At 38.8% G+C, this 19489-nt stretch overlaps 1 long non-coding RNA gene across 1 annotated transcript; it reads right to left on the reverse strand.

Annotated features, from left to right (window-relative positions):
• Nucleotides 1–8815: 8815 nt before the first annotated feature.
• Nucleotides 8816–18331, reverse strand: LOC128077327 (uncharacterized). The gene is made up of 4 exons (XR_008204925.1): nt 18242–18331; nt 11616–11701; nt 9794–9875; nt 8816–8885 (listed from the first exon to the last, which is right to left on the reverse strand). It is a non-coding gene; the product is annotated as an uncharacterized LOC128077327 (long non-coding RNA).
• Nucleotides 18332–19489: the final 1158 nt, after the last annotated feature.

The following is a 19489-nucleotide window of genomic DNA, read 5'->3' on the forward strand; positions in this document are numbered from 1 at the left end:
GTTAATACTTTATGCAGCGTACAAAAAACTTACTGTACAGTAGAAGCAAGAGGAGCACTCTCAGATGACTGCATGAATGAATAATTTGAACTTCCACTGCATAAATGTGAATAAAGAGGCTGTATGGCAGATCCATAACCTTTTAAAGGAAACTAGTATCAATCCCAAACTATGAATACCTCAAGTATGAAACTATTCTGTGTAAGAGTTTAAAACTACTGGCTATTTGCAGCTAGATTCTTTTCCAGAAAAGTAAAAATCCTCCTTTACAACAAGATTTCATACTTGAACATGGTGGGTTTAAACCTCTCAGCAGTTTAATTGCATGGATTTTCAGAGCTCATTTCATTAGCTGCTCATTTTACAAAGCTGTACCACAGCACACTGCAAAAACTCAGCCGCACTGCATAAGGCCATGCAAGGAAAGAATTTCTCCTGTGAAGATTTTGCAGGAAACAGCAGTTTATTTGGTGACATGGTCAGCACATCCTGTGCCCTAGCAACTCCCTGCTGATTTCAACAGTGCTTCTGATGCTTCAGATTTGCCAGTAGCTCTCACATCAGGAAAACCATTGCTATGTTTGAAGCATTAATCACTTGGGTCATAAAAAAATCATTCAATTCTAGCTGTTGTCAGTATCAGCAATTTTGTTTTTAATCTACTCAGATAAATCATAGTAATTTTATATTATATCACCAATTTCAAATTTCACTAATTTGCATGAGAAAAAAAAAATCTTTCTTCATGTGAATCTACAATGATTATTAAAACTTTAACGATTTTCACATCTTGGTGCTGCCTGTTTAAAACAAGCAACATTTACTAGGTAACACACATCAGAGTTCACTGCACAGATGACATTAAGAGGATCCCAGCTATCTTAAGCCTCATAAACAACACTTTCTGTAATTTTAAGACAACTGCATGCAAAAGTCATGCTAAAATCTCACTAGACTTTGACCTATATTTCTCATGAAAATTATTAAAAGTCACACTGCTTAAGGCAATACTATATGAAGACCTGGGAAAATGAAGATAAAAAAACATTGATTCAAAAAGCATCAGTCTGAGTTACTTCCTGCATTAGTAAGATGCCAGGGTCTCAAGACGCAACCTATGCTACACTATTCCAGGAAAAGCAAACACAGGGTCTGATGAGATTCAGTTTCAAGGAATCCCTAGCCATTATCGTGAGAGGTTCCAGGAAAAGTAGGTATTGATTTCAAAATAAGTGAGTTTACGGATCCAAGTGCTTTTGCTACCATTACTCAATTCTTTTGTAAAGGTTAGAGGTTAATTTCAACACAAGTAGAAATCCACTGCAGATGCAGTATGTAGCCACAGTTCCATCTCAAGAATAGACTTACTAGATTAGATTTGAGAAGGTTGCCCCTTCCCTTTCAATTTTTGTCACAGAGGGCAACATACTCCTAGTACATTTGATGGGCATGACACTGTGACACTGCACAGCTCTTCTGCATCTGCATCCACATCACAGTCATGTCTACAAATGTAGCTACGTGAGGGAAGCGGCCTGATAGATGGAGATCACTGTAGTAGCAGCACTGTTACAGCTACACAGATGTCCTATCCATCATCAACAGATTTATATCCTAGTTTTATCAGGTGATGAGTATCCCCTCCTAAAAAATTGCCCAGCAGGTATTCATGGCCACTAGATCTTTCATTCAGGAGTAGGACATCAACAACCATCTCAGAGCTAAGTCTGATGTATCCCAGCACCACAGCGTGCATGGAGGTGTTCACCACCACACAGCAGTGTGCAAAAGCAGAACATCTCTCCTGTGCATAAGCAGAGCCCTGCTACAAACAGAGTGCTGACACTGCTACTCAGCGAGAAAGCATTTTGTAGAACAGAACTGAAAGCAGTGCCTGTGTGACCTTGGGAGAGTCTGGTGCCCCTGAGGACACAGCAGCAGCACGTCTTCCAAGGAGACCATAATGAGATATATTTCAAACTCTAAATAGAATTTAATGTGAAGACATTATAATGCATTTCTTACTTCAGCTAACAGCAACTAGCTTCTATCTCTGAAGTCTCATGGGTCTGTTCTGTCAGCCTTGCAGAATGTCTAGGAATACCTTCTTAAATTACAAGAAATGCAGCAGGAGCAAAATAAACAGAAAGAGGGTTTTGATATAGAACATTTGTTAATTTCTCCATCATATGAAGCATTTGAAGAAAGCTTCATAGGAAAGATGTTTGTTAGGAAGCATTGTTGGCCTTTGATGTTCGTTATCTGAAAAGGTTTTATTCTTCCAAATTGTATCTTGATGCTAATTTTGTTGCCCTCACCTCCAGAAATATAATCATTTAATATAAAGCAACAATAGTGGTTACAAATAATAATAAAAATACAAGAAATTAAGAGTGCACTTAAACACTATTTTGTAACTACAGTATTCAATATCACATAGCCAACAAGTAGGTTTGGAAGAGATGCCACGACTACCCTGGAATAAATACTTTCCACCTTGTACATCTCTAGCCATTCCAATCTATCCTTCCTAAGATGATGGCATTTCTAAAAAATATATCAAAACTTTTGTTTTGCACCACAATTAATAAGAATACAATAGTTCCTCTGAAGTCTTCCTCCCAGTAGTAGATCATCAGGCCAGAAGGGCATGCAAGCATGAGTCTTTCCAAGGTGGGAACTAAGGCAAAAGAATAAGACAAAATGACACAGAAATGGACTTCAGCTGTGGGAAGATGATGAGCAGCTCCCTCCAGCAGAGTTGTTCCATTAGAATGAAAGGATATGTTAGGGGGGGAACTGACCCCCTGTGCAAGTATAGGTTCTGGCCAACAGATAAATGCTTGCCCAGAGCAGTGATGGATGCCCTGTCCTTGGAGACTTCCAAAGTCACGCTGGACAGCAGCTCTGAACAACCTTATCTAGACGTCCCTGTTCACTGCAGGTGAGTTGGACTAGGTGGCTTTTAAAGGCCCCTTCCAACTCAAACAATTCTATGATTCCATGCTACGTAATCAACCCTGTTGATATTGCCATTACATGAAGAAAATAAAACTCTCAGTAACTCTCACAGAAGCAGTCACACAGGCTAAATATCAGCAACCGTAGGACCAGATGTATCCAGTGCTTGACAATCTTAATCTTTGGATATAATAATGTAGTACAATATAGCTCATGCATAGTAATTGATATAACATACCTCATGCTACGAAGGGAATAAAGCCAGCAAACAAAGACATCTTTTGACAGAGTTCTACCACTAAAGTTAAAACAAATTCTTCCTTTCAGCTGTTTCATTTTGCAGTGCACCACCATGTAATAGTTTCAGATAATAAGCACAAAAAAGAAGGTCTTTAGAGGGGCAGATATGTTGGTTACAAGCTTTGTCAGAAACATTTATGTCTGGCAGATGCTGTGAATTGAGCATTAATTACGTACTAAGCTGAGATAATCACTCAGTCAAAGCAACTTACACTAAGCCTAGGTAGCGTGATTTGGTGATGCCACCTTGCAAGTTCCCTTCTGTTACTGACTTGGACTCACTGTACATTGATGCATCTAGAAATTCAGCTCCTAACTTTCAGCTGCAATCTACTTTTTCTGCCAGTTAAAAAGACCCAGAGTTAGACTTTAGGGATAGTACATTTGAAAAGATAAATGTTTAGATATTTAGGCCATGACTATCTATGAATATATATATATTTTTTTAATTCAGTGGCTGAACTGCCCTTATCACTGTTTATGTTTCTAGAAAAGAATTAAAACTGTTAACCAATGATTTCATTTACACTATATCCTCTGCACCAGATCAGCATAGATACCTCCACATTAACTTCAAACAAGACCATTTCTGTATGGCCTGTACTGACCATTTCAGTAAATTGCCCATCAGCCGGTCAGTCCTCATCTGGCTGCTCCTTCCTACTACGCTGTTTGAGCCCCTATCAGTCTCTAGTTACCTTAAAGCTAAGGGCACACAAAATTCCCCTTGCTTGTAGGAACTCGCTGCATAAAGATTTTGGTTTCAAGTCACTGAATATATCAGTCCATCAGGAACAAATTCATCAAAATGAATGCATCCTGGAAGTCTTGCACTTCTTGCAAGATACCTTGAACCTACTTTAAGGTAGATTTCTTTTTTTTTTTTTCACCCACATACTCAAAAATCACGTCAAAACTTAAAAAATAATAATAATAAATTGAAAAGACGTTTTACACTATTAGTACCTGCTTCTAAAGAAAAAGAGCTGGACTGAAAGATTTCCTCTAACAGCATGCCAGGCCAAGTCCCATGATTAAGCTAAAGGCATCTAGGAGAATTAAAATAATCTGAATTCCTTGGGCTTAAAAAAAAATTACCTTTAACTTTGACTCCAGAAGGAAGAAACAAAAAGATAGCAACATAAAAGCACTCTGGAAACAATTTGTGACACTCAAATCTCATTTCTTCTCTAATGGGAAAAAAAAACTGCACTAGAGGATCAAGTTCCTCCCTGAGCCCTGTTCTGAACCCCAGGGCCTCTCAGGCACTCACTGCAATCTTCAGCAGCTGAGGTCGAAAACTTCGTGGTAGCTTCAGGCATAGTACTTCCTGCTGTGAAAGATATGCCCTTGAGAGAAATCCTGGACATTAGCTATCCCTAGCACACACCTTGACCTGCATTAACTTTAGACTGAGGATTGGGATACGCTCTGAACTTTAGATTGGAATAAGGGTAAGGAAATCTAAAGCTTCTGAAAGTTAAATGACTGCTGGTTTTGGCAGAGCCTGAGATCAAATGAGGTATCAGTAGAGGGTAATGCAATGTTTTCTACAACTGTAACTTTCACTGACAGGACTAACCTTGTCAGAAAAGTTCCCCAAGACATTTTGCAGCGTTACTTTAAAATAGCAAATCTCTAACTGTCAAAGTGTTAACATCTCAGATTATTGATCTTTTATACATAAATCTATGATTTTTTTTCTGAGCTGCAGAGATGGTTTGAAGAGATTTCTGTATTTGGCAAGTCATCCTTATCTCAAGACCTCCATACTTTCAGATCTCTGCTGCTCGCTTCAATTTTTCCTATTTTCCAGCTTCATTTTCCAAATGCACTCTTGGAATTGTCACCAGGAGGGAGGATTGAGGAAAGAAAAAAATCATAACTAAGTGCTGAGCTCACTTTACCATATGTGAAATTGCAACTAGAAGCCAAGGTTGTTGGGAGTTTTTTCGTGTTTTTTTTTTTTTTTTTTTTTTTTGTATCTAAACTATTGCAGAAAATTGAGGAGCTGAGGACTTAGCAGGGCCAATACATGTGCACTGAAGGTCTATTCCAGCTGTCAGCAAAACCACTGGAAAGCCTGGCTCAAGGCCTAAGGCTTTATAAATCTGAAGCTGAAAGAGCCTCGCCACGAGAAGAAAAATCTAGTTCACGCTACACAGTAATCAACATTATTTCAACACTAAGAGTAACCTTTTTGAATTACTCCCAGTGCAAACAGTGTCTTGAAACAGTGATACTTGGTACAAATGGACAACAGTTGTGATAAAGGGATAAAGCCTAAAAACATGAAACATGAGTATGTGTGTGCACACCATGTCCATCAGCTCGCAAAGATAATTAAAAATCTACTAGAAGTAGGTTGAAAAATAGACCAGAGAGGTTAGTTGTCAGTATATGCTCCAGAACAATTACCTATGCACAGGCTGGGTTAGGTACCTCAGGCTTGCATAGGTCAAACAGTAAGAAGCACCCAATGATGATATACAGAGAAAACAATCTCTGCAGAACACTGCTCCTTCCATGCTGAAAAAGCCTTTGCTAGAATTTCCTGCTTGTTTTTTCATCTTTATTCCCCCCCTCTTTGCAACTTCTTTTCTCCATCTATGTGCCCAACTATCACAAGAGTTAGAGAAGTATTTGGGAAATCTAGTTTGGAACACCAGATACTTCATTTCTGAAGACAATGACATGCAAAGGAATTTGGTCCAACTTTCACAACTAAAATCCCATGATACTCTCCTGAATTTGTCTAGCTTTAGTTTCCAGCCATCAGATCCTACACAACACCCTCCTCTAAACTTAAGGCTACCAGAAGTACTTTTAAAATTACATAATTGTTAGTAGAGAAAAGATCTCTCTTAAGACTGAAATAAACTATCTTAAATCCCTCACCAAGTTATCCTTTCCAGCTCTGAAACCATTTTCTTTCTTATTGTGTTCCAAATGCTTAATGTGCTTCTGAATGCATGGACACCAAAGACCCACACAAGTTATAACTAGAATGGTTTTACTAATGCAAGATTTCCTTCAGGTACTCACCCATTTTTGGGAACAGCTTTTGCTTTGTTCTGCAGCATAGGTTGTCTCCATGGATTTAACTATTAGGAATGAATACAAGACTTCAGGTAAGCTTGACAGTATGGCAAACAATATATTATTAGTTTTATGGGCTCTCTCTGCAGTGCTCTATGTCTGTGCTACAGCTGAAGTTTTAAAATGCCTCAGTATTTCTTTTCTGTTCCCCTACTGTCCCCTAAATGTCAGTGGACTCAACCCTATCTGCCTCAACACGTGGCCTTTTAGCTCTGGATGCCGAAGCTGTGCATCTTAAGACAATCAGCCACAATAGCTGTAGACCTGCACCCCTCCGACCTCTCTGGTGGGTGAGGATGGGTGAACTCTGAAGTCTTATGCATCTGGAAGCAAGAAGGAAAGCAGGACCCTTCTTCCCTTTCTTCCCCTTCCAAAGGCTACTGGACTAGTACTTAATCAACCATAACATCATGGTACCCAATCTGCTGTTACACATTTAAATAAAAGGACAGAAGCTTTCCACTTGGAAAAATGAAAGCTGTGATTCTCTTAACAGAAAGATGAGCTAAAAAGCACAAGCAGAAAATCCATGTGGTGGCTGCTGCTCACACCTGTCAGCACCACTGCAGTAACATTTGTTTCACACATGCCTGGTTTGGCAGGCACCTGATTTACATTTTCACACTTTGTATCAGCTTTCTACACACTTGTTCTCTAGCATATTGTTCATACGTTAGATACCACCATATTGTTTTCCAGTGCTGCATGACATAACTAGGTTATTACACAGGACAGAGCTCTGGCTCCAAAATCAACTGCATGAAAACAGTGACCTTGAGACAACATACGAATTAATGATACGACAATTTTAAAAAGCCATTAGCCTGTTAATAACTAGTAGCCTGTTGCACTTCCAGATTTCTTCCTGCTGCACTATAATAATGAACTCAGCCTGTTTAATTAAAAATGGTAACAGGTAACCATGACCCCACTTGTCTCAGCAGAATTACACTCATTTCCAGCAGTCCTAGATTCAGCCCGGAAGCTACCAGATCCATTGCCCCATTTTCTGAGATGACAAGGTAGGAAAGACCTATATTAGAATCCTCTTTTTAGTAAATGACCTTACAGTGAGCTGGCCTCCATCTCCAAGGAATCAAAACTCATTTTTCTAAGGCATCTGCTCACACATTCTAAGGGACGCAGAGCAGAGAAACACTTTGTTTCTTTTGCAGTGATGTATGTAAGAATGATGAACTGACAAAGTAGCAATGATTCTTCTGGCTAGTGTCTTAACCGATGAAGTTAACTTTGATTTTCTGAGACCAGTATAAATACATTACTGAAGGACTGTCAGTAAGCACTAACAGACTTGTGCTTACTTACAAAGATGCTGAAAAGTTATTATTTAACTCCATTATGGCAGAGGGTCGAACCAGCTAACACATAGCATGGGACTACATTCCTCAAAAGATGGCAACCTTAACAGACAAAAAGTAAAAGGAAACAGAATGCTGGGGGAGCAAAACTGTGTAAGTCTCTTGCAGAATCTGCAACAAGACCTAGGTGTTCAGCTCTTGCTCCTCTATGCGAATTCATGCTTTTCTCCAGAATTAGAAGTTTTACACAGCAACAAGGCAGGAATTTAATAGTTTTCCAGAGGCATCTGTCTAGTGCTATAACAAGGGCCTTCCCAGATATCACTTAAGCTATAAATTAGATAGCAAGAACCGATTTACGATAACTGATAACACAACACAGGACTACCAGCAGTGTTTGTAAGGATTCCTTTCTTCACCAACTAGTTCCCAGCAGCAGAGGCTCCTGCGTACACAGGGGTGGCCAGCTGAGCAGTGCAGGGATGCAGAAAAATCACAGGAGCAGCAGCTGCTACGTGCCTCGAGCATACGAACACTGATGACCCCTGTAAATGAAAAGATACGGAAAAGAATATTCAGTAACATCCAGATATACTCCCAGAGCATGATGTAGGCAGCAAATTCCAGAAGATTTTCAGCTGTAAGAATTTCTGCAGATCAGTTAGCTAATGGGCATGCACAGATGCGGCAGCAGACAACTCCCTGGCTTCAGTGAGCAGCCTGAGCTCAGCTCTAGGGAAGCACTCTGGGGAGAGCTTATCACTGAAAGCAATGCCTCCCAACAGCAGGACAGTCTGTCAGGGTTAGCAGGAAATGTTTCTCACGTTTCTGCCCACGTGCAATGAAAGGTCTGGAAATTCAGAAAGAGCTGGCACCACTGTGAATATGTATCTCCAGCAGAAGGAATAGCCCAGAAGGTTAAGGCATTTGTGAAGAGTTTGTAGTAGATGTTTATAACAGATTTTGCTGCTTTCAGCTTTCTTGCCTGAGGTTATAGCTGAGGCATTTTTGTGGAGAAGGCAGAATAATCTCAAGTAGGAGAGAAATGAGGGAGGTATTTATTGTGCCATTTTCACAAGTTAGTGGATTTCTTGCAAAGTTTGTGCTCACTGCAGATACCTTTAAAAAAGGTATGTAGTCATACCTTAATCATTAGCCCTCTCATTTTGTTACAGCTATGGAGCTCCATGAATAAAAGTGCTGGCACTGCTGAAAGAAAGGGAATGAGTACACAGTGAAAAACAGGTGAGGGAAAAGGGGATTCAGCTTGACAAATAAGCAGGCAGAAGAGCCTATCACTGTCCATGCCCCTCCAGAGGAATAGAACCAGGAGTGCAGAGCAGAAGCACAGGCCTCATAACAGAGGAGGAATATATACGTGCCTTTCTAGGATGGTGTATATTAGTAGATTAAATGTAGTTTGTAAGTTAATACTTTATATCTTCATCTATGACGCTGAAAGCAACAGACTCTTACTTGGATATAACTGACAGAAATGCTTGCAACTTTCACATGTCTGCAAATTACTAGCAAGATTTTCTAGCAACAGTACAGAAGTTCTGAAAATACCTTAGCTAGGGAGATAACTGCATTATTTGAGAACAAGGCAAGCAGATACAAAAACAATGATATGAGCATATATCCACCCACAGTGAGGTGGGAGGAACCGCCTGGCAGACTCCGAAGGTCGCCTGAAGACCTGCTTTCTCATGACTCTGCTATAGGATACATCTCTGTTTCCACATCACGCACACTACCACACAACCCAATTCTCAGAGGAAAAAAAAGGAAAACAAACAAAAAAAAGAGATTGACTTGACTCAGTCATTGAATTAGTATGAGACAGGTACAAGACATTAATTTGCCAAACACTGTGACAAAGTTTTGCCCACTGGACTACAAGGCACCTCTAAAGAACTCAGATTTCTCTGTTCTGGGTTAATCAGCCGGTTGCCTAGGGAATTAGACTGTGATGGTCACAATGTTTTTGGACACTAAGGTCACATCTCGTGCAGTTTACAAATTTGCTAGCAAATTCCAAATCCAGTTGCCAAAGGAATTAACAATTCAGAAATAATTAAGACAGAAGAGGCAGTTAGGTGGAAGACACTGACTGTCTTCAGCATCTGGCTAAGGGAAAGGATTCTTTGGACATCAGAGAACACAGCTGGAAGGTCTCTCTTATAAAGTTTGCCACTGGAGAAAAGTAAAGTTCGCATAAATCATGAAGTAGAAATATATAGAAATCACATTTGTTACTTCAGTTGCTCATTTTGTCCCACAGGAAGAAAGAAATTCAAGGCTTTTTTGATGGAATACTATTCCCATATTTGTTTATCAGCAGCACACAAATCCCATTACTATATCACAGCACACGTGACACAGCACTAAATGCTTCCTGACCGCATGACTGAACAGCAAGCAGCAAACAGAACTGTTTGCTTAAGAAGCTAAGAGGTAACTGCAAACACTGAGGTGAGTAGAAGTTACTTAAGCATGATTGGTACCAGTTTCCCTCCCTCTCAAATTCTTGTTTTAACTCAGTTTCCATTAACTTTGCCCTTTTCACCCTTATGGAAATTCATTTACTTAATAAAAACAAGGCAATATTTTCTTTGCTGCCTGCAGTAATGAAACATTTTGGCATTGCTTGCCATGAGACACGTGCACATCACTAAGAGAGGAGTTCGGTGCCAGCATGACAGTTGATGTCATTATCAGTATAACTAGAATCATGTTCCATAAATGCATGACCCTAGACCATAAAAGGTATGTAATTTGAACAGAGGGAAGTGTGTTTTAAAGAAATAATACAGCTCCGCAAGCAAGAGGAAAACAGCATTTTGCATTTTACAAAGAGCTGGGTCTGATTTTCACTTGACATTGTGCATTTTCACTGCTGAAAGTGCCTCGTAATCTTCAGATTAGAGATACACATGCTAGGGTTGACTAAAAAGGTGTCAGAGCCCTGCTGGCTTCTGTCTGACTGAGGTGCTCAGGGTGTTGTTGTTCTCCAAATGAAAGATTAGTTGCTCCACAAGTGGAAGATCATTGTTCTACATTTATTCTCTGTCATTTATATAACACTTCAATGTTGTAATAAAAACACTGAGGAAAAGCTTTCAGGTTTCAAACTAGAGTACATAGACCTGATGCACAGTTCACTGTCACTCTTTCAGTGTCAGAGTAAAGCCTCTAAATGATGCTTAAAAGCATAAACATTATGCTTTCTCATAGTATCCATAGACCTCCACTTTCCTTTGGAAGTTAAATGTCAATCACAACCTCCGCCTACAAAGTCTTAGTGGAGAATTTCCAGGGAGGGATGGGTGTCAGGAGGATACTGAATGCAAAGGTCCAGAAATTACATTGTCTTTGCAGAATCTGTGTTCAGCAGTTAATGAGATGAAATTGGACAAACAGTAATGCAGGTCACTAGAGAAAACAAAAACACTTTTTCTCACCAAGATACCAGAGCTGTGATGTGTTTCCATTGGACACTTTTGAATCAAACATCTGTTATTTCTCCTCTTCCAAAGATCTGATGAATCTAAAACAGCCATATATTGCACACTCCTTTTATAATTAAATTCTTTTAAGAAAGGCTCATGAAGCAGATGTTTTGCAGAAAAATAGAATGCTCTGACACAGGTGAAGAGAGGACGGAGCACAGGCAGGTAGCTGTTCCCTTAGTAGGTAGTTCCCTATAGGTAGCTGTTTGTACTTGGCAAATCTGATTCAACAGACACTTGAAAAAAAAAATAAAAAATCAGTGTTCTTTGTTGTGGGGGGAAAAAGAGAAAGGGGGAGTGGGGGAGAAGAAAGATCTTAACATTTTCAATTCTCATCTGATTTAGACTACAGGAATTTCTGCTGCTGATACTAAAATTAACTCCAAATAACACAAAAGATAACCCCACATTGAAAAGCACTTACATCACCTCATCCAAGTGGTGCATGGCATTAGAGGATAGAAGCACTTCTGGAGGCCGAGTCATAGGAGGAACTTCACAGAATCCAAACTGTAAGCCACTTAGAAAGAAGAGTTCACAAACTTAGGTTCTCCAGCACACCCCTTCTCAGAAAGCAGCCTTCATCCAGGAGACATCCTCCCTTTGGAGGCTAGCTCTTAAATGAGGCAAGGGGAAATTAATTAAAAATTCTACTGAATTTTCACATATGTTATCGTACATATGCTGAAGTGTCTCAGCATACGTACAACACAATATTTCCTGTCAAGTGATTTCCATCTAGTTTGACTTCTTGAACTGACATGACTAATTGTGTTCTAATCTGAATGTACGAGCTTTTGAAGAACTGATATTATCTTGCTATTAAAAAATGTCTTAAAAGCTATCTAAACATAATTATCCTAATGTTGTAATGTTGACAGTAGAAACATTAACCCTTTTGCTTCAACCAGGAATTACAATGAACATCTGGCCTGCAGTTTCATCTCCTAAATTTCTTCACCATATTTTTTACTTACGTGTTGCAGCTAATTGAAATTCTTCCTGATCTGCTAGGCAGATAATTATCTCAAACAATTCACAGACAGAATACACATGCTCCCTGTTTTATGCTAAGCTGTACCATCATTATTTGCATTACTGTAATGTTTAAATGTCCTAAATGCCACTCCGATTTTCATCTTCTATGTGCTGCACCAATGTATAGTTAGCAGTACTGTATCAAGAAAGCTATTTTTAATGTTTAAGTGCTCTGCTGCTTGGAGCTAAGTACACACACACGAAGCATTGGATGAAAAGCAGAATAGCCAATCCTTCCAAAGGAGGAACATAAAATTGAACCAATTTCATCCAAGAACACATACAATTATTCAAAGGAAAGAACCAATTCAAACGCCATTTTTTGTTTCTTCAAAAGCAGCTTAGCAGCTTCAGCTTAGTAAGTTCTCATCAATCCTTCTCTGAATCTCCCACTGCTCTGCAGTAACATTACAGCCTCAAGAGATCGGGTTGCTGAGGAGAGGAGATACCTGCTTGTTCATTACCCCATTACCTCTGCAACTTGTGAACACAAACTTTCAGGCAAGAAGACTTTCTTCATAACCACCAGCCTTCTTTCCACCCTCGTTCCTAGCCCCGTACCACCTACAAGTCTACAACTCATGCGATACCAGTGCACAGGAAGGTAAAGATGATGGTGATTTATAATAAAAGAAAATTTTGCAGGTAATTTGTTGATTGGCACAGGTGAACAGTCTTCAAACAAGAACTTATTGAATAATTGTACTGCAATAGTCAAAACATGTTCTCATTTATTCATACCGGTTGATCTGTCAGTAAATGAGCAACAGTGACATTATTTCCTGTCTGCCCTTGGTTAACAACTGTGGAACTGGCCACAGCCATTGTAGGTACTTTATGCTCAAACAATGCCATGTTACGAAGTAGCGCTTTAGGATGAAAGCTACTGATATCTACTCCTAATGAACAGCCAACTCAAAAGGTTTTCTGCCTGTAGATTTATATAATTAATAATGTTATCCTCATGTTTTTATTTCAGTGGACCACAGAGCTCTTGCCAATTCATAGATCAGCTTCAAGATCTGTTCACGGTGGAAGATATTCAAGACGTAAGAAAAGGGAAATACTCACTTAAGGTCAATGATATGTCACATTAAATATACATCAAAATGCATCAATCACATTACATACTCTGAGAAACTGTATTGGTTATGCTCAACATTTATGCATACATACTATACAGATATGTATATACACACATACACATTACTTCCCAGCTATTCTTCAATCGTCTGGCAGTATAACTGTGAAATCATTAATATACTGTATGAGCCTCATTCTTGAGTCTGATTGATATTACATGAGCTTGGAAAGAAACAGAAACCTGTTTCTAATTAATAAAGACATGAAAGTGTTTACGTAGCAGGAAAACCTAGATATTATACCCAGTCCTGTTCAGAGCCAGTGTGATTTTGTCATCTCTATGTTAAACTGGCATGGCCAAGTTTGATTACACACGAGCACAGTATCTGCAAGCCATTTACATACTTCCAAATGTCACAGTGATAAACACACACTGCTCTGTGACAATCTGAGGGCTATGTCAGACGAATGAAGAGAAAGCATTCACAAAGGAGTACATCTATTTATGAAGGAAACAATCATAGAATTCTTTAGACTGAAATTATGGAGAGGTAGGAATGGAAGAAGCCCAAAACATATTCCTAAGGGCTTAGGCAGAAATTATATTTTGCTCTCTTTATCTCAAAAATATCCCTGCCACATGCTTACTGTTGCTACATGTACTGCTCAGACAGTATTGCTTGTCCATGGAAATGCATTTTGCTTTGAAGGTAAGTATCTCTTCTTCTTACTTTAGATATCCCCTAAGGAGCAAGAAAAGCATCCACTCCCAGATCTACATTCACACACTGCGGCCAACTCCAATCTAGAGTTCTCACAGTAAAATTACAGTTTGAAGTATTTTGGAGTAAGCTTAGGATACTGGAAGCCTCTAATCTGCTTTTGTACACTCATATAAGCTCTAGGAAGGGACTAAAAGGATGTGGTGTAATTTATGAGGAATGTGTTTGGACAAGCAGTCTACATTATGCACTTGGCTATCGTCAGCCTCTTTATATTATTCTTAAAGAGCAGAGTAGTCAGTGCACATAAAAATACAGCAACTGTCTCCTTTGAAATAGAAAAATATGTATACTTGGAAGAAAAACATTAATCTGTCAGGCTACAGGTTATATCGATATTCCTAACTTTCACATCAATGGGAACTGTAAACTGACTCTTCACTGATGACACCTCTTGCAAAACAGTCAAGTGATCTCTGGACAGTTGCTATTTACTCAAAAGTTATAAGCGTATTTTTAGAGCTGAATTTACAGAACCTACACTCTTCAATTCAAAAAATCTTCAGTCAGACCCAAAAGAGAAAAGTCAACCATAACCAGATATGCAGCCCACAGGTAGGTAGCAACTGTACATTCCAGCCAAGCTCAGACATGTGCTAATTTGGAGTGAAGGAAGTAGGGATGAAAGAAAGCCCTGACTAGCTTGAAGATTATGTGAACAAAAACAGCTGCAACTCCTTGCCACAAAATCTTCAGCAATTACAGCGTTTAGGCTTGGTCTAAATGTTGCAGAACAACCATGATAAAAGGGATGCACTGCCTTCAAGCTTTTATGGGACTGGAAAAAGCAAAGGTATCATTTTTGTTCCTTCTGCTCTCTCATCTCTTTAATAGTCATGTATTACTATAAATTGAATGTCACAGTGAATTGGAATGTAGGCCCTACTTTCAACATTTCTCTCACTTCTTAGAGAAGGCCAAAACCTATCTGAGCAGTTTGCTGAAATGCTTCTGGGCACAAAGCATCTGGATGAAAAAAGAGCAACATAAACAGCAACAAAACAGGTTAAACGTTGCATATATGAGCAAGGACAAGCAATATGAATGTCTCCCTCGAAGTCCTGCAAATTATAACTACTCATTCTCTCAAATGACAAACTTCCAGGCACTTGGCCATATGACCAAATACAGGGATGAGTCAATCAAGCCTTGAGATGCTCATGGAGCTAAGCAACCAAAGGTTTTACGTGTTAGTGAGCACTGATAAACACATTCAAGAATCATCTACGTATGTTTCATATGTGTAGGACTTTTAACAATTCAGCGAGGCAAATTGAAAGAGGATCTTGAGAACTATAATTTGTCTCCTTGTTAGGAGTAAAAAATCAGCTCTAAAGACAAAGCAAACACAGAGCCCTTAGACCAAGAGGGTCAGAACTGAATTCAGAGTAGTATCACTGTTCCAGTGCACCTCCATAATACGTCCACCATCAGCTTGAGCCTGCATTACTAACTTCTGTTTTGTTTAACTACTTATAACGGATTGGAAGGGAAAACCTCCCAGCAGGGATATAAACTAATTTACTGAAAACCTGCAGGGTCTCAGTAAAAACTGCAATACAATAAAACATGCTCTGGAATTTTCAGAAGACAAGCAGGATTTGATAGAAAACAGGTACTCTCAAGCCATCACTGTTCCTCTTCGCAGAGGTTCAAGCTCTGTGGAAAAAGGCAACGTTCTCATTTGTGAAGTGGATCCAACTTTTCAACTGGGCTGCGGTCCAAAGTCATGTAACTTCCTCAATTAATTTCCCCATTTCAGCTTTGTGGAAGTGGATTTTCTCCACTGACCAAATTTATTTTGGTTATTCACCATTTCCAAAAGTAATGAAACATTATTCATTATATGGTGGAGGCTTTAAACCATGATTCGTCACAGCACTGAGTTTACTTCATTTGCAACTGATCAAATTCTGTCAGCAGTGTGGAATTTCGTTCAGTTCCCAGTTCACTATTATGCAGCAATGGTTAAATTAATCATTGATGTGAACTTGAAAGCTTCAGAATTTTATTTTTTAAATGCTGTTCCCAGCTACAGTCAATTCAGCTTTTTGCACATGGCAGAATTCAGATAGCAGCTTTTAAAGTCTTTTTTCATACAGAGTCCCTCAGTCCTCTCTGCTACTCTTCTTGGACCAGACATATTTCCCTGGGTAATCACTAGATACACAACAATCTCAGTCACCATCAAGAACTAAAATAATTGAGCGAATAATTGAGCTAGCTGATATGCATAGATCATTTTCAGAAATCAGATGAAGCTTAACAGCATTCTTTGCTGAGAAGTAATAGAAAACATAGCCTGACAGGTTGTGTGGCATTGTAAAGTTACTGCAGCATTTACAGAACTGACCTAACGAACCTAACAGTTCAACCAAACAATACAGAAGTAACAAAAACCAGCACAGCAATTCTAAATCAACTTCTTATGAAAAGTTAAGCTACTTGCCACTTCACAAAAGCAACATTGAGGTCTCAGATAGCATCATTTAAAGATCAGAATAACACAGCATTGTATTTTTAAAGAGACATTATTAATGATATAGAATACGTAACGTATCTCTAAGAAGCTTGCTTGCACCTCTAAATCCTTCTTTGGGTCTTAAACTGGGAGATTCTTTCCCGCTTTAAGCACATTTCCTCTGCATTTCCTGAGGTAGGGGCTCTCTGCTGCTTGAAGAGGTTCCCTTTACAGAATGTTGAACAATGAGTTTGGAAAAGTTTTGACTGATAATAGCTTACACATGGTGTTACAGAGGAGTCTATTTTAAGTATCCTTCTTCTCTGAGAAGGGATTTTAAAGAGGTGCCATGTGTTCCAAACTTGCTGGCAACGCGTTGAGCTTTCTCAAAGCCTTTGGATCTTGCTCTTGAGCTTGCTGTGGAAACATACAAGCCCACCCTAGCCCTTACTAACATTCAAAGACTGGTGGGAGTACATTTTATTTCTAACACATGTGAGGTTTGGAGAGCGCTCCAGTACTGGAACATAACGAGCAATTCTAAAGAGGAATGCCAAAGAATATTTGTTGTTAGGTATATGGATGATAGAGCGCACTAGATAAATTTCATCCGCATAGAAGTATAAAAAACAAAACTGTCATCGTTTCTGACTACTTCCCTCCTGAGCGTAGGAGTTTTTACAACTTACCACACATTATTACAAGGAAATAGCAATTAGCTAGAGATATTCTGGAAAGGATTTGATCAATTATCAGGGAAAAGAAGGAGCACGAAACCTTTTTATTAAGATGAGTCTTCATGTTTTCCTCACTCTTCATCAAGTCCTAATCTAAAAGATAACTTTAAAGGCATTATACTGAAACATTGACTTTCAGATAAGAAGTTCACATTTCCAAACATCACCTAGGATTCCAGGAATTATTCTTTCAGCAAATAGCAAGCAGGGAGGACATAATGACCTTGCAACATTTCAGCCTTCATGAGAGCTATCTGCCAACTTCAATTTTACCTGAGATTTCTAAGATGTTGAAACATTTCTATTTAATTTCCTTCTCTAAATGGTTGCACTAAATTCATGAAACCGTTTCTAATATTTGTCACACAGAAAGGTGAAATAAACCTCACCAATTTTAGTGATCACAAAAATTTCTGGGATCAAACTAAGATTATCCTTATCAAATGTTGTAAGAAAAGAAGCATTCATTTGTAAACATCTACAGCTATGACAAATTGCTTGAAACAACAACAACAAAAAGCATGCAGATGATTTTTTTCTTTTGTTTATGAATTTTCTCTGAAGTAAATGTTTTCAACAAATACATTACCAACACTGATCATGTGCAAAATTAAGTTCTCACAATAACAAAATCACTACTATCTGCCATATGTGACTGACCACTCCACACACCAGACAGCAGCACTCCTGATTTCTGCACATCTACAACTTCAGTAAAGGAAGCAACCTAAAGGAGTTCTAAGTGGCTGGAGAGGGAAGGAAACAATGAACCAATCTACCTTCCTCTAATCATAAACCAGGCGCTTTGTTTTCACGTACTGAGAAACAGACATACACAAAAATAACTTTATGATATTATCTGATTGACATTTTTCCTTTATAGACACACATGCTGATAGCTTTTTTGTAGTATTTGCTCACTTGTAAGTCATCTATTTGTTTTACTTACCCCGCAGGGCTTTTGACATCATGATCAAACATCAGTGTTTCATTAGACAACTCTTCGCTATGATGGAAAAAAAAGCCAACAACGGTGATCACCAAAACAGCAAATTATATAAGTTACTAATTTTATTTATTTATTTAACTTCTTCAGTCTTCGCATGCTTTTTCCAAACATCCATCATGAATGAACTACAGGCTAATTCTGTAAATACGCCGGGCCAAAGTTATCTCTAAGATAAATTAAATCCACCTGAATTTTAATGCAAAATAATGAAAAACTCATGTGCATATCTATCTATCCCAAGGTCAGTATTTTTGAAACTTCAGGACAAAGGAAGCATTGGTGGTGCCCTCTGTCTGATACAAATAGATGTTTTACCAAAGAATTTAACATCTGTGAATTCCTAATGCCAGTAAGCAAACAAATGAACAAACCCTAACAATTAAGCACTGAACAATTCATAATATTAGCATCATTGTTTGCATTTATCACTCCAGACAATCATGCTCCTCAGTCTTTTATGTTACGGGTGACTGTACTGCATTCATAGCAGTAGCTTGCACTGAGAGCATCAAAACTCCTAGTTAAGGCAGGAACTTTGGTAGAATAGACTTGAGCTTTACATCATGGTCATGACATTACAATGGACAAACATCTCAGTGTCTCACTGCTAGGTCCATGCTTTATTTTGTAAATAAGCATTTTTGCATTGTGATATTACCCATACACTCGTGGGAACTCCTGCTTGCTTCTCAGTAAAACTTTCATGTTATCTCCTGAGAAAGAATGTGCCTGCAATTCTTTTTAGTGTGGGGAAAAATGGTATTTTGCAGACTTGGGGAATATCGAAGAGCCCACCCACTAATCCCTTTGCTCTGATACTTTCATCTCCAGGAATTATGTTTACAAAGAAGGCCATTCTTTTCTCTGGAAGAAAGCAGGGACTGGATAAATGTTACCACCAGCGAGCATTTCATATTCTTTCTAAACAGCCCATTCAAGCCAGTGCATGCAGACTCACAAAACGTAACTGCTAAGCTAAGGAAAAACATATGCTTTCCATACAGAAAGAATAAAAATGTTCCAAAATTGTCCTTCAAGATTCTTTCTTTTTTTGTTCAGGAGAACCACGCAGAACACATCTGCCCCAACTGGTGCTGCATTGCTCCTTGCAGCAATCCAAAGCAGAACCCTTCTCAGAGAGCTATTACATCCTATCCCTCTTTTCTTTCCCAGGAAATGCTCCCTAAT

The sequence above is a fragment of the Tympanuchus pallidicinctus genome, unplaced genomic scaffold, assembly GCF_026119805.1.
Source record: "Tympanuchus pallidicinctus isolate F22 unplaced genomic scaffold, pur_lepc_1.0 scaffold15, whole genome shotgun sequence".
NCBI classification, from domain to species: domain Eukaryota; kingdom Metazoa; phylum Chordata; class Aves; order Galliformes; family Phasianidae; genus Tympanuchus; species Tympanuchus pallidicinctus.